Source organism: Dreissena polymorpha, chromosome 4 (genome assembly GCF_020536995.1).
Source record: "Dreissena polymorpha isolate Duluth1 chromosome 4, UMN_Dpol_1.0, whole genome shotgun sequence".
In the NCBI taxonomy this organism is placed as follows: domain Eukaryota; kingdom Metazoa; phylum Mollusca; class Bivalvia; order Myida; family Dreissenidae; genus Dreissena; species Dreissena polymorpha.
The window spans coordinates 114,490,145-114,507,704 of record NC_068358.1 but is presented as its reverse complement, the minus strand read 5'-3'; the positions used below and the strand labels follow the sequence as shown (position 1 = coordinate 114,507,704).

The 17,560-nt window shown below is 34.1% G+C and overlaps 1 pseudogene; it reads right to left on the bottom strand.

Moving 5' to 3' along the window:
* Window positions 1–16,104: 16,104 nt before the first annotated feature.
* On the bottom strand, window positions 16,105–17,197 carry LOC127878717 (uncharacterized; annotated as a pseudogene).
* Between the last annotated feature and the right edge of the window lie 363 nt (window positions 17,198–17,560).

The following is a 17,560-nucleotide window of genomic DNA, read 5'->3' as shown; positions in this document are numbered from 1 at the left end:
ATATGTTTAACTTATTCATTTAGATTACATTATTTTCACTATAAATATTGACTTTGATCCAATTATCATCTGAAAAATACGATTTCGCGATTTCTTCAAAGATCGAGCGAGCCTTTTTACCTGTTTACTTATATATATCTAATTTAAGGTTACACAGATGTGAAGTTGTCGTGGCCGATTGGGTAAGGCGATGAATTAGAAATCTTTTGGGATTTTCCCGCGCAGGTTCGATTCCTGCCGACATCGCATACTTTTTGCGACGCGTTTTATTTCTTTTCTAACGTAATTTGATTTAATATAGCACATAAGCTATGTGTATTGTTAAATATGTTGAAAATTGTATGCACATCATTCGATTTTAAAATTAAAACAACGTTATGGCTAAATTGATTAATTTACTGCTGAAAATACGAATGATGCATGTTGCATTTTTATTTTTATTTAAAAAAGTAAACGGTAAATTTGTCTATTTTTTGTATTTTTGCTGTATATAGTGTTTCTATAAAAACTTAGTTTAAAATATAACTTAAATGATACTTTTTTGAATTTTATGACACTTTGTTTTTAACCGACCCAATTTTTACTTGGCTGAAATCACTTACATTTCATGGCGCTATTCCATAGATTAAAATTTGTAAAAAATAAATGTCTGTAAAAGAATACTTATTTCATCTTGTTTAAACTTTAAACACCTTTACTGCATCTGTACACACCAACTGCATGCCCATATTTGGAAATTTGAATGAATTATGGAACTTTTATATACCCCAGGGGTGAAAATAAACTGGACAAAAGCCGAGCGTGAGGGTGGTTTTGAAAAAATCGGTTTATTTTTTTTAAGCATGGAAAGCCTACCTACAAATTTGCATGTAGTTTAGTGAAATGATGCTGATAAGGAAAATAATTAATTAAATTATATTTGGATATGTGCCCATTAGAGGTGCGCAAGCTTAAAAAGGTAGAATTACCGAAATTCCCATTCTTACACGTTGTAGCATGGATCGGGTATTGAACACGATACACGTGTGTATTAGCACCCTACTGTAGTCCCGGCGGGGTTATCAACTGCACCAATACACCGGTAAGCAACCAGGGGAATATCATATGAAAAAAGAACTATCATGCATGTTTGATTTGTTAAAGTGTGTCACAAAATTTCCCTAACTGCCGATGTCGGCTATAATTTCGGTATAAACATGCAAAGAAATTTACATATATATAATGTTATTGCCGATATGTTATTGGACATTTTGTATGTCAAATGTTCATTATTTGTATTAAAATAAAGACGATTGTATTGAACACGATACACGTGTGTATTAGCACCCTACTGTAGTCCCGGCGGGGTTATCAACTGCACCAATACACCGGTAAGCAACCAGGGGAATATCATATGAAGAAAGAACTATCATGCATGTTTGATGTGTTAAAGTGTGTCACAAAATTTCCCTAACTGCCGATGTCGGCTATAATTTCGGTATAAAAATGCAAAGAAATTAACATATATTTAATGTTATTGCCGGTATGTAATTGGACATTTTGTATGTCAAATGTTCATTATTTGTATTAAAATTAAGACGATGCTTATTTGCCAGAAAGCGTTTATTTCAAATTCAAAACAAGCAATAATCATACATAATACCAAAATATAAAACTAACAAAATGACATCACTCTCGCTTAACGCAACGTTCAGAAGCACGCGCACTTAACAAAATTATTGCAACTAATGCAAGATGTAATTAATATGTGACTACATGTACTTGCTATACAACCAGTATCATGCGAAAATTGATCTTCTTTAATTGTGGTTCCCTCTTTGAATTAATGTTGCCTGTCGACTTTTAGAATAATGTGTCAGTTAGAAATGTATTGCTTGCTCTACAACCAGCATCATGCGAAAATGGATCTTATTTAATTGTAAATCCCTCTTTGAACTTAAGTTGTCAGTCGACTTTTAGAATAATGTGTCAGTAATAAATGTTTTTCTTCAGTTTCACATGTTTTTCTAAGAAAATTTAGTGAAAGATGCAAATGTGTCTTATTTATTTTTTTCTGTGTCTTCAATGTATCTTATTTATATGTGACTGCGTGCTTATTTTTTTTTTCAAGAAATGAAAGATGCAAATGTGTCTTATTTTAATTTTATCCATGTCTTAAATGTCGCTTATTTATATAAGATAAAATGATATACTGCCAGTGTCATGCAAAAAAGGATCTAATTTCTTAATATCCACATTCACGCTTTGTTCTTTATTAGCACCGTCTTTAATTAGGCTCTATTTAAAGTACAGATTACTGTGAACTTAATAATTGTGCAACGGTGATGTTGATCCATTATCGTTGTTAATTTAAAATGTAGACAACAAGTTAGCAATTAATGAAATCAGTTATTTTGGAAGTAAATCTAATTTTTTCTGTACAGTAGCCAGGCGGATGTGTATTGAGCGGATAAGATAGGGATCACCACAACAAGTTTCTAATACACAGTATAGACTTCCCCTATTATTGTATTCGTTATTTTCCTGATTGGAATAAATAAAGTGTTAAAGATCATCTCATGTGAAAAGCAGGATTTCTGACATAATTTCAATCGTTTTGCTTTTATACACAATTTCATGGAACAATGAATATATTGGCGCGATGGAACACAATTTATAAATCAAGCTGACAGTATAGTATCGTGACACGTGAACTTATATCAATTATAAAACATCACGTGCATCATTAAATTTTTTTTTAATTATGAGAACATATTATATGTTCTACATGGTTTTGTTTAGTTTTTTTTCTCAACCAGAGAGACATTATAAAACATTGTTATATATAAAGCGCTTTACTTTTCTACATTACATAAAGATATATCGATTTTTTGTTAAGTGTACGTGCTTGACATATTTATAAAAAGGCAGTGTTTATTTTTGTAATAAAATCGAAAATTGACATTTAATTTGATGCAATCTACATTGTTTAGCGGCCAAGCGCAGTATTCCGCTCTCGGCGGCCGATGGTGTATTGCAATATATACAATGAAAAGCTGGGTTTCTGACATAATTTCAATCTTTTTGTTGACGCGGAAGTGCTTTTTGGTGGCCAAAAATACTATTGTTCCCTTTATTTAAACCTAAATCAGTATGTTTTTACACTTGAAGGTTTGTACAGCGGGGATTTCGGTACCGGCGCGGGTTTATGTGCTTGTTAGGAATTACCGAAATCCCCGCTAAGAGGCAACATATGCTGATTTATGCTTTGATTAAACATTGATAACTAAATTGCAAAAGTGTATAGCATATTGTAAATAAGGTAGTACGATATCATTTGTTTCATCAGATTTGTTTGGAAAATACTTTCTGAAGACTTATTATTACTATGTCATGTTATATTTACATATACTTTTGTGTGACCAATGTTTTAAATGTACATTTTACCTTTTTTACATTCGTTTACACATTTTTCACATTAATAAACTATTTAATAATGGAAAAAATATTCTGATAAGAGTGTTTAAATGATTAACACTAATATGATTGTGTACAAATCAACATTAATGCAAAGCCAAAACCCAAACATAATGACATATAGACCCTTTAAGGCGTAATATGGGGGATTGGCGTAAACATGGGTGATTTCGGCTCTGGGCGTACGAATGTAGCAGTACCGAAATCCCCGCTAATTATTTTCCAAAAGAAGTAACCGAATGGGAGATAATACATGTCACTGGTTGCTAATGAAAAAAAACACTATAATAATTTTGTTGACACTTGAAGGTTTGTACAGCAGGATTTCGGTACCGGCGCGCGTTTAAGTTCTAGTGTAGAATTACCGAAATCCCCACTGAGAGGCATTTTAATGCTGTCAAGAGTGCTTAATAATTAAAATTAATATCATTTTTTTGCACCTTAACATTCATGTGAAGTCAAAAACCATTCATACCGATGACCTATTGACCCTTTAAGGCGTAAATATGGGGATTTCGGTACTAGGCGGGCGATTGTAGAATTACCGAAATCTCCTTTTCATCATCGCACATTAGTGTAACATAAATTTTAACACAATATATGTAGGGAAACTCATATGATTCGCGTAATGTGAAAATGATTATTATGCTATAATTCGACCACGAAACTTGACGTGACTTAATACCGGACATTATGGAATGGAGCTACGCTGGCCGTATTTTACATAAGACCCATTTTCGCATATTATCTTATCAATGCTTATATGAAATTGATTGCTATAATCTAATGCGTATTCGACACGGAATTATTTTCAAGGTTTGTCATTTTGTCAATATTTATCATAGCAGGGGACATTGCTGACATCAATATGGATACTGTTTTCATTTTCTGTCGAAAAATGATATGACTTATTATCAAGATTATTTTATAGTACGATAGCGTTCTCTAAACAAGTGAGATTTATTTGTACTGGTAAATTGCTCTTATACTCACCATTCGGACTCGACGATCGGCTCGAATAAAAATGTTAGTCGCTTAAAAGTACAAATTCATCATATTGAGCACGATTATTATTATTATTATTATTATTATTATTATTATTATTATTATTATTATTATTATTATATAGCTTTTAGAAACTTATACCTTAAAAAAAATCCAATTGGAAAAAAAAATCCCATGGGAAAAAAAATCCCATGGGACAAAAAAATCCCATGGGATTTTTTTATTTTTTTTAAACACGATTTAACGCGTTGAAATCGCGAGAAATGCTCATAATTTGTTAAAAGGTAGTGTTTCTGAAGGTTACATGAATAAATCTCTAAAAATCAGAAAAAAATCCCATGGGATTTTTTTTCCCATAAAAAAATGGGATTTTTTTTCAATCAAAGTAAATTGAACGAAAATAAGCACAAATGCTTTAACAATGCTTAAAATCGATAACTAAGCACAAACGAACGTGTTTTATGTTTTTGAAAATCCCATGGGATTTTTTCTCCCATAAAAAAAGCTGGAGAAAAATCCCATGGGAGAAACCAAAATTCCCATGGGATAATGAAAAATCCCATGGGAAAATACAAAAATCCCATGGGAACCCCAAATTTGCAAATAAAGTTCATAGTGAAGAAAACGCATTTAACAAGCAAATTTCGGTTTCGCAAAGTTTTTCCGGTGGCCGTTAGTTATGTCTTCAAAAATGACGGCGATGTGATTAATACATTGAAAAGTACAATTCAATCCCTGCACCGGCATTGATATTAATGTATACATTGATCGAGTGTATATTTTATATGTATATATTTACACAGGACAATAACATTGTTGTTTTGCGTATCAAAAGAACTATCGCTAATTTTACCGTGGAAACATCAAATATGGCTTCCAACGCGTACCGCCTTATGCTGTTATGTACGACTTGTTGAAGAGGACATCAAGAGATGCTGTTGATTGGGACTAGTCAAACTCAGGTAAGATCAATCTTCATTGCACCAAATGTGACTTTAAAGAAGCTTGTGTGTGGTGAAAGTATGATGTATAGGTATTTACACTATTATATTAAAATAATTTATGTGTAGGATATCTTTGAAGAGGATGTTTTTATGTGTTCACCAAAATGTTTGTGTATGGTTAAATTATTACTAAAACGCTATCAATTTTGTTTTCACACATGTCACATGCACCTCTGAATTCACCAATGTAATATATGCAAGTAGGTTGAAATATAGAAATAAACACCAATTGTCAATTTATGACCCCAATAGCACACCATAGTGAGTACTCTTCAAAAGGAGACCACAAAAGCATGTTAAGTTCAATGGTGGCAAAATTTTAAAAATGTAAACACATTTATTTTTGCCAAATTTAAAAAGTTTCTCTTTGGTAAGTTACATATTTTTATATTTTAAAAAGTTATGAGAATTATTAAGTACTTTTCCCAATATCTGGTCTATTCAAACATTGAAACATTTGTATCAATGCAGAAAACCAGAAGAAACATGGAAAGTTTTCACAGTGAATAAGAACTGAAATATTGATATATTCTACCCCACTTAAATGTTGAACAAAATTGTCAAAAACAACAAGTGCTACGAATGGATGAATTCTACATTCTTTTTTTAAATTGATAGAAGTAAATGGAGTTCTGCTTATTTTTTAAAAGTACGGAAGGCTATGAGTGTCAAAAATATAAGCGATTGCGAACGAAAAATATATTATGACTCTGGCTTAGTTATACATGTGAAGTAGGCTAATTCTTTATGTAAACCCTTTGTTATATTATTGTATCTTTATTTTCAGTTTACACATGACACCATGTAGGACGATAATACTCTGCCTGTCAAAAAGAGGAGAAAATTAGCATTTAGTCCAAACAGTTGTTGCTTCTTTAACAAGACTTTTCAAGGCAATAGAACTATTCGTAATCCAAAGAAATTTGACTCCTTATTAACTATCAACAAAACTAGGTCTGATGAATTATCTGTCAATATTGTTGCATTTGAATGCGAAACACGTAATGGTGAAATAACAGTTTCTTACCACAAGGCATGTCGTGCAAAATTAATGCACCCATTTTACAGCAACGCTTCAGAAAAGGTAAAAGAAGAAACTCCACCGCATTTTGAGGAAACCCCAAATAAATTTACAAGATCCAAAAAAGATGACATTTTTAACTGAAGGGAAAATTGTTTCATTTGTGGTCAAAAATGTAGTGAAACACATCGAAATAACTAGTCAAGATTTGAAGGTTCTATTGACGAAACATTAAAATTAGCAAAACTGTTGGAAGTGTCCAAAATAAAAGAATATCAAGAACTTCAAACCAGAATACTTGGATGTAAAGGTGATCTTGTGGCAGTTGAGGCTAGATACCATCGCAAAAAAGCTGTCTACCTTCTTACATATCTGCATTACATAAAACCCAAAATCCTACTCCACGGAAAAGTAAATTAGATGATGTTGTGGAAATTGTCAAGTCTGAGTTATCTGCTGTTGTACGGATTGAAAAGCGAATACTAAATTTTTCCCAAATAAAATCTTGCATAAATGAAATCTGTTTAAAGGAGAATATTGCAATTGTAATCAGCAAACGCAAGTCTAAACATATAAAAAAAGCATTCCAGAGAATATTGCAAGATCTTAGATTCATACCTAGGAAAAGACAGTACGACCTTGTATGTAGCAATCATAAAAGTACAGAGGAGGCTTTACTGAAAACGGAAAATCTTGAAGAATCTCTTAAAAAGTTGCGGAACAGTCTAAGCTTGATACCAGCTTGGTTGAAAGTCATGTTGATTCCGAAGCAAGGGAAGCATCTGTGTTTCATGAAGCAGCTACCATTTTGAGACGGCGAATTGAGAAAGGAGAAGAACTTCTAAAAGAAGAATATTATTCTCCAGAGGAACTTAGTCCCGATAATCAGATCAAACTAATTGACCCATTACTCCTTCGCTATATTAACTGGCTATCTTCAAAATGAGAACTTGAAAATGGCACTGACGCCAGTGAACAGACTGTCAGTCAAACGGTTATTTATATTGCAAGCGATATAACGTACCTAGTAAAACCATCTGTTATTACTAGGGATGGCAACGAATACCGATTTCGGTATTCGAATATTCGGTCACCCTTCCGAACGAATATTCGGATATTCGGTCAACATCTGTTGGAAAAAAAGTCAACTTTGTTTACCGTTCCATTACTCCATGAATTCTACTTTCGTTTTTACCGGAAGTTCACCGGAAGTGACTAAATATTGACACAGCGTTGCTCTCGCTAATTCGAAGCTGATTTTGTTGATTACTTTTTATTGTTAAAATTGAATGACAAAAACTGTTTTTAAACTATTAATATCGTACATCAACAATAGAACGAGAAACATAATATTACATGACGACAAAATAATTACATGACAAAACAATTAGATCTACATAAAATTAAAGCTGAACTTAAACGAATTATGTACATAGCCACAACACACTTTGAACCTGTTTAACATACTAAACAGTCAGTCTTTTAAAATTGCCACGTTTAAAAGACACTTGGATCGGCGACTTCTTATCGGATGATGTCGTGAAATACTTCCAAGCAGCGGAAGGCGTAGGTGGCATTTTGCTTCGACAGATATTTACTTTATGCGTGTAGCAATTATAATATTTTACATTAAATGAGGGTGCAATACCAAAAACATTTCTTTAAGTATAATACCTGTTTGGACCATACGATACGCAAATACTCATTAGAGGTTGAGTAAATTATTTTCTAAAAGTTTTTTTGATTGGACAACGTGATTATAACCATACGATCTGTTTTGTTTTTCACACCAAGTCGGCTCTTTCTTTACTCATTTAATCTTTGATCATGTTAAATGTAATTCGAGTTATTAGATCAAGACGGGTCGGTGGTTTAATTGCCATACGGTCTTATTTGTTTTTTTACACAAAGTCGGCTTTTCCTTTACTATTTTAATCTTTGATAATTTTAAATGTAATTCGAGTCATTGGATCAAGTGCAGGTCGGTGTTTTGATTGCCGACGCGATTTGCACCTATCATAATTTTGACACAAAGTGTCTGGCTTTGTTAGCGGGATTTATGACCGGTATACTGTCATCACCATAGCGACGCATTATCGCGTCAACCGGAATAAACATTATGACACGAGGAACAACATTTTTGACAATATTTGAAGCAAATTTTACGAATACAAAGTTTTTGAAATAACTCGATTTTTTATATTTTCTTCCGAATATTCGATTCGGAAAACAGTATCCGAATATTCGGTCCGGGACCGAATATTCGGATATTCGGATATTCGTTGACATCCCTAGTTATTACACCGACGCATCTGGGATTAACAGTTTACCTCTATCATACATTTGGAGCTAAGAAGTTGATAGAAGAGTTGAACCCTCATGGCTACACACTTACTTTCACTGAAGTGCTATAATTCCTCACATCTGCTGCGATGCACATGTGTAAAGGTAAACAACAATTACAATCAGGTATGAGGCATTTTCTTCTTGAATTGATTTCAAAATTAAAACAAAAAAACAATCAGGTTTTTGTATAAAAAGGAAAAAGTTACTTTTAAATACAATATCGTTCAACATTCAATTATATTAATTCTTGCTATACAATTCGTACTTTTTCTTTTGACTTAAAATTGTTCAAAGTGTCGTTGTTTTTTAGAATCTATTTTTTTTTCAAGTATAGACATAAAACAGACAGTTATAATTCTGTTTCAGGAGGCTTTGTCTAACCGCATTTGGCATTAAACTCACCTGAACATTTACGACCTAGAGATGACCTAATACTCGCTGCAGCAGATAACTGAGACCATGATTGTGAAAACACATTAAGTGGTAAACGGTCAACTCATGCCATGCCGAGCATTCTTGTGCATAGATCAACAGGCAAAGAAGAGAGCTACGGAAGGATCAAACGTCTACAAGTACCATAGCTTCACAAGCACTTCCAGTTAAACTTAATTAAGATTTTGGCAAATGAAAACTCTGGCTTGGTGACGAAAGCCTCCGTATATACATGCATGCACATTATAGTAAAACTACATTGATACTTAAAAATTTTGATAAGTGTTTTTAAAGATATTTTATTTTGGGCGAACATCTTAATATACTAGTAAATACTACTGGGCCTACTAACAGAAGCGCCTGAAATTACCTGGGCAAACACAAATGAGTTTGAAAATGTTATTCCTCTAGAAGGGGGTATGCACTTTCTGATGTGTGTATTTGGAGGGATTGGGCATATTTATTGGGATGCTGGCCTTAAACAGTTAATGGTAGAATCTGATGTATTTGCTAGGTTAACAGCAGACATATTGTTATCGGGCAAAGATTTTGATAGGGCATAACGCGCCTTTATTATGATTGATGAAGTATTAAATATTATGATTGATGAAGTATTAAATAATAGGTTCATCTTTCATTTTGGTGAATGATCAAAGAGAAACTCTAAAGGTATTCCATCCAATCTTTTGCAGAAAATATGCAATTTGAAACTATGCATAGATGGCACTGATGTTGATGGCATATTGCGTGAGATTGAAACAGAAGTTGTCCCTTTCATTGAGATGTTCAGACAAGAGGGATGATCAATGTCACCATAATTAAAATTTTGGGATTACTTTCTGACAAGAGTATCCGTGCCTATCAAAATCTTTCTAGAAGCCTCTAGACATGGAATTTGGGATTCATACCAGACTTCCAAAACAATGATCTTCCCTTTCTTGTTTGCCTCAAACCGAACCACCTATTGCAGATTTATGACGTACATGCAGTTGAAGATGAATCGTCTGCCTGAGCAGCTGATAGAGAACTTTGCCGAAGGACAGTTTGTAGCCAAATTAACAAAAGGTTTGTTTAATGCAGTATGGATGGACTATATCCTAGAGGTAACTGAAAATAAATCCTTAAAGTCTGCAGGAGGGATATTAATTGGTCGCCTTAGCTCGTTGGTTTTTATCTCGACCTATAACTGCAAAGTATGCCATGTTTTTGCAAATTCTGAAAGGGTTGGTTCAGATAAACACCATACCGACACTGACTACCACACTCAATTATACAATAATGCTGTGAAGCAGTTGTTCTCCTTGTATGAAAACGAAATCTTCATTGACCCATTTTCTCTTTCCTCACCCCCAGAAAAACTGGTGAATATGGCTACAGGTGTTGAACCTACACAAGACGTTGCTTCAAGTCTACTAAAATGCCATGAAAATGGGAAAGCGTTACTTGAGACTTTCGTCAGTGTGAGGTTCATATCACATGAAGAGTCAACAAAGAAACAATTATTTGACCCATTACCTCGTTTTAAAGTTCGAACAATGGCATCCTCAAAACAAGCTTTCCGCACAAGATCTAAATCAATATATATGAACGGAGAGGAAATGTACCTGCGTCTAATGGCAATAAATTTTTACAAAAAAAAATGCCACTGCAGCGAGTTCTATCTTTTGATAATGCACCATTCCCATTAAGCCTTTTTACTGATGAAGGATGCATGATGCATAAAGTCAGACTTTCTCGAAAAATTGGAAGGTCTTGCGAATGAAAATCCTGACAGCAGTACAACTGATGATGCAGATTGTATCATGTATGATGGTATGGCGATAATTAAGATTTTTAAGCCTCCTTCCAGTGGAAAGAAAACATATGAACACATGGCATCCAATTTTTGGAAGTACGTTTTGTCTTGTAGCCGTGGAGTTCAATAAGTTCACGTTATCTTCGACAGGTATTTGCCGAATAACCTAAAATCACAAACACGACATAATAGAGAGGATACTCCAGATGATTATAACTAGTTGTTACATGCATGAACAATCAGATGCAGATCAGGGACTGGAAACGAGTATTGACGAGCAGCAGAAGTAAAAGCCAGTTGACCAAACTCTACACAGAGTGCTTGACTCTTCACTGTCATGACCTGCTTGACGAAAACCAAGAAGTGTATGTTGCTGGTGGCATGGGACAAATTGCATTGAAAGTAACCAATACATGCGCGTCATTTCTTCCGAGACTTTACTCCGATCAAAAAGAAGCAGATTACAGGATGTTGCTTCACGTCGCCTATTCATCAGGTTCTGATGCAAGGACTGTAGTGGTTGTTAGCCCAGACACAGACGTCTTTGCGTGTACAAATTTATGTCGTAACTTGTTTACAATACTTGCAACAGTATAGTTGGAGGGTACGGAAGAAATGTGAAAATGTTTTAACATTATTGAATTACAATGATGACTATATTGCACTTTATATCATTTCTCCAAGTCATTGGTTTATTTATTTTATGACATAGCTTTGATATTTCAAACCGCTATAGAATATGCATGTCATTTTTTGTTGATGATGGTGTTTTATATATCTTCAATTGACATTAAACCAGAGATATTGCCGGATTAGATTGAAATCTTCTCAATGTTAAATATGCATGCATTGCCAGATTTAATAATAATGAATATCATGATAGCTTGAGTATTGAGATGTGACTTATTTGGTACTGAGACAATTGCAAATTACTTAGTGATGTAACTTTGTTGAATACCGATTATGTGTGGCACCACCACACCCCATCTACATTGCTTATTTGTTATATACCTACTTATGCTTGTTTTGTTCGATATGCATAAGATGTTTGGTTAAAATATTAAACCAAATTACAAGCATTCAATTTAATTTACGTGTGACAAGAAGTTTGTAATACCTGACCTATAACCAAAACTGCATCGTTGAATAATAAATGTGTAGTTTTATTGTATAGTTAGCAATAAATTCATGCAAATATGGATATGAAATGTCAATTTAGTGTAAATTTAACAAATGTCTTATATACAGGTACATGAAAACTAGTTATTATCAATCAGAATAAAATACTAAACAAAATATAGGTCAACTCTTATCAAGTAATCATATTTTTGTTGTATTTTTCACATTGTCCTGTATGCCGGGCGGCCATATTGGAAGTTTTTTAACAGGTTTCCATAGCAACATAACTGCAAAATCTATTCATGGTATAAGAGGGAATTTATTTAAGTTCATTTTTAAATATATTCTGGTTAAGTATTATCAACTAAATTCAAAACAAACAGAAAGATACATGGATTGCACGGTATTTTTCATTATTTTTTACCTTTGACTTTACATATGACTTTGACCCTGACATTTAGTGAAAACCTTCATGCATTATTTTCTTGAGTATTCAATACCTGAACAATATTCACAAGCAATTTAAATGTTACAAATGTACGTGAAAAATTATAACCATTTTCTTATCATTACCCAATATTAAAAGAAATGGCGGCCATCTTGGCCGCCATCTTTGCCGCCATCTTGGATTTTTCAGCTCGCCACGATTTATGCCAATTTATGCCGTTGGTCTGATAAACTTCAAGGTATCCCGATCATTTTGGTATATGACATGGCTTGTTGCAACATGGTGTCCAGGTCCCTGTTTCTAAAAGCGCTGAATGTCATCCTACTATATATATATAGTATTCATTCATTAATTTCATTAATATTATTATTGTTATTATCATTATTAAAAAATAAACAAGAATAATCATATTCCTAATACAATCATTATATTAATGGGGAACTTTAGTGGATTATCTTCCCCTGTCTTGCAGGTGCCCGTAAAGGTGGCGCTGTTGTCGAATAGGTCCATTGTTCTTTCCCATTGTTTACTTCCGCATATTTTGACAGGCGATTAACCGAGTTACACACACTCTTTTACGATAATTTTATGATAGTTTATACGATGAGTCTTAAACTATGGCTTTACAATTTAGCAGCTTATCTTTAGGACAACTTCGAACAGAAATAAGAAAGAGAAATGCAAAGTTATCTGGACGAAAAAAGGAATTAATCGAAAGGTAAAGTGAAACCATTTTTTAATTTGATTCATTTCGTGAAAATTCCTGCGCGGTCTTTTTTAAAAAGCAAAAGGCTTAAAGACTTTGAAAACAAACATACAGCATTCATTCTTTTATAATTAACATCACTGTTTGAAAAATTTATTGTTTAATATCTTATTTACAAGTTAATGTAAATTCTGGTGAAAGGTTGGGTGGGAAAAATACATGTATACTTCTGTTGTTTTTAAGAAAACAAAACTTTTTACAGCAACACCCACCCTTGTTCTAAATTAAATTTAGGGGACTCTACAAATGCGTAGGGTCTATGCTGATTATGTATTACTTATTGTTCTGACACGTAATTTTTTACTAGTTTTTTATGGTTACTGAAAAATTATTGTATGTTCATATTTGATCTTTCAGACTTGCATAACTGTTTCAGACTAGAGGCCTATGACCGAAACCATAATTTCAACAACTGTGAGGACCTTTTGTCAGAATTAAGAATGAGCCTTCCAGTGACCAGTGGATACAATGACATCAACAGTGACATGCAGATGGCCCCCAGTGACCGCCAGAAAGCCACTGATTATCTGGAACGCTTTCAAGTTGAGTTTGATGAGACTGTAACTGCCCTGTACAATGACACATTTTTAATGTATCTTCGACTGTTTTCCTCAGAAAATCTTGACTTTGTAAAAAGTGCATGCAGGGCAGAAATGAAGAAAAAGATAAATTATGTGGTAGACATTTCATTTACAAAACATTGAATAGTGCACGAGGCTCAGTGTGAATCTGGAGCAGGCGAGGGTCCCTTTGGGCATTGTAAACATGTAAGAACTGTTCTGAATGCATGTCTGAAATTTGTTAAAACAGGAGATGTGAAGGTGGAGTCTTCGTGTACCGAGCAACTACAGGCATTCCATAGAGCCAAGAAACATACAGGGTCCCCTCTGAAGGCCAGAGATCTGAACATGGTTGGGGCAGAAATGTGTGACATTAAGGACTTTGACCCCCGACCTGTTCATTTTCGAAATGCCCCTAATTATCAGGACCACTTTTACAACACGTGCATGAACTTTAAAGGAATTTCAAAAACGCCAATTTGTCAGACCTTTGAACCAGCCAATATGTATGCAGTAAACAATGATCACGATTATTTTGAAAATACCCATGAAGAAAACTTTCTCAAGCGGACTAAAATAACTGAAATAACAACAGAAGAGTGCTCTGAACTGGAAGTTTTGACTAGGGGACAAAACACAAATGATCGCTGGTTTGAGGAACGTTGCAAAAGAATCCAGTCGTCCAACTATGTAGTGCAACAGGAAAAGCCAATTTACCCGCACTGGCATCCACAATGGTCTCGGGACAAGTTAGCAAACAAAATGAAGCAATGCGCCATGGTTGCAAATTTGAAAAAAACTGCAATTCACATATATGAAAGTGCACGAAACGTTAAAGTTCAGGCGTGCGGCATCACTGTTTCAAGGACTCATCCATTCGTAGGAGCATCTCCTGATGGAATTGTCAGCAAGGACTTGATTGTCGATGTGAAATGTCCTTTCAGTGCCAAAAATAAACTCATAAATTCTGTTACTGTGCCACATTTGAAAGAAGGCAATCGAAAACTTATCCTTAGTAAAAAAACATCCATATTATTTTTAAATCCAGGGACAGCTGTTCTGCTCTGAGCGGAAATATTGTGATTTGATTGTGTATACTCTAACTGACATTGTGTACATCACAGCAACAAGAAATGAGGAGTTTATTTCTGAGATGGTGTGCAAATTGGAGTTATTATTTAAAAAATATTTCAAACAAGCAATTTTGAACAAGTTGTTTTATTAAAATGTGTAAATAAAAAAAAAAAAAAAGTCACTACCTGGTATTCAAAATGTGTAAGTAAATGCATTTTGTTATGAATGAAATATCATGATCTGTGTTTTGATTATATGTGTCGTGTTCTGAGAAAATTGGGCATAATGCATGTGCGTCAAGTGTCGTCCCAGATTAGCCTGTGCATTTCGCATAGGCTTATCAGGGACAACACCTTCCGCTTAAACTAGATTTTCCGTAAAAAGGGACTTCCTTTAATCGAAAAATGCCACTAAAGCTGAAAGTGTCGTCCTGATTAGCCTGTGCGGACTGCACGGGTTAATCTGGGACGACACTTTACGCACATGCATTTTGCTCTATTTTTACAGAATACGACACATATATGTATATGTCATTATGTGTGTTCAAATAAATTGTTTAATTAAATATTGTGTTGTTTGAACAGACCTGCATGAGTATAAAGTTTGTTGTTTCTGGTAAGCGTTCATAAAGAACCTCAAGAATAATTTAAATTTAATCAGAAGTCTTTTGCTTCTTGTCTACAGATGACTTTTTGTATAAAAATAGTTTTGTTTAAGTATTTTGGCATGATATTTTTTTCCGTCTTCGCAAAAGATTTGAATCATATTCCAAGAAACAAAGCAAAAGGGTGAAATTTAATTTTTAAGTTTTTTTCTTGTAATGTTTTTAAACACAGCTCAAAACTTCGTTGTAAGTACCTGTTGTAATTTACATTTGTATGAGAGACTGGAATTACAAGATAAGCATACAGTGTGTGAATGGCCAGAAATCATTTAAGGTCAAAATTACTCTTAGCCTTGAAAGTTCAAATACATATTGGCGTTATAACAGCTGCGAAAGTAACAAAACAATATTTTAGAACTTTATTTTGATCACATGTAATACATCAACTTAACAAAATAAATGACCACTAAAAAATCAGACTACCAAACACATGTCCATTAGCTCTATTACTATCATTAAATGTACTTCTTAACACTCATAACCAGAGTGCTCAGCTGACATAGTTTAATCAGAATGGTTATTTACAATACAAAATTGACAATTTAATACTCTTAATAGCAACATATAAATTGACTGTAGCAAATGTTTATGAATATGTAGACACAATGCCATTTTTGAAATTACATAGCATGAAACAAACAAATATGATCTCAGATGACAACTTAGTCTCTGTGGCAGTAAGAGGTTCAGTTAAAATTTTGTATGTTTTTCCAAGACCAATAATTCTTTCTACATGAACACGTTTACTTGAAATTTTTCTATCTTTCTTAACAGTTTTATTCGACATTCTGTCCTGCTTCTTAAACAAGGTTGGTAAATTAATATGCACATCATGTGGTGCAAAAATGTCCTGCACATTGAAACCTTTATCAGCCATTATGCTGTCATTTTTGGAACAAAGCCTGGTCAGTGAACTCCGTTCAACTATTTGCCTATCACTTGTAGCACCTCCATAGGCTGGAGACACGTAAGAAATAAGACCGCCAGGGGTTCTGCCAACCAGAACCTTAACTGTATTTCGGTTCTTGTAAGTCGAAAAAGTGGCTTGTTGAGCTGTTGGATTTTTGGGCTTTTTAATTGGGCACTCAGTACCATCAATTATGACCCGTGTTTTGGGGTACAGTCTCTTGAAGCTGCTTGGGGAAAAATAGTGGACTAAAGTTTGAGATGGCCATATGTTAATTTCTTTCTACTGTTTTTCCATGAACAAGATCCATTTAATAAAAATGTTTGACACAACACTTTCCGAAGTGTTAAATAATCGCGACAGTTCAAAGTTTGTCATGTGTCGCCTTAATTTAATCAATGAAATAAAAAATTGATCGGCAACACTTATACTCGGAACATAATGATACACATAATTAAGATGATATGCTACTGGTCCAAGTGTGTTCAAAATGAAAAAGAACTTCATGTAATTTTCGAGTCAAGTGTAGAAATGGACAGCTGGTTCATCATCGTCAAAATTGTGGATGCTAACGAGTTGTTGTTGTCTGGATAGCCGCATCTTCCATTTCACACTCTGTTTGTACAAATGAATCCATAAATGTCACCTTTCCGTCTGCGATTGAGATTATTTGCTCGACACATTCCTGCTGGGCCACAACTTCTTCGCTTGCACCCACATCAATATCAGAGGTAACAACGTCGATTGTGGTGGCAATGAACTCCGGTTCACAGCTTGTGTTTTCACCAGACTGTTCCAAATTTGTAAGATCTTAAAACAGCTTACGTTTCCGGTTTTCTCTTTCTAGACGACGTTCTTTTCTCTCCTGGTTGTTAGCAACAGTCACCATGTTCGTCCAGGAAAAAATACTAGGGACAGCTGTTTTTTGCAGAGCCCGCTTACGTCGTTCATTGCCTGAAAAAA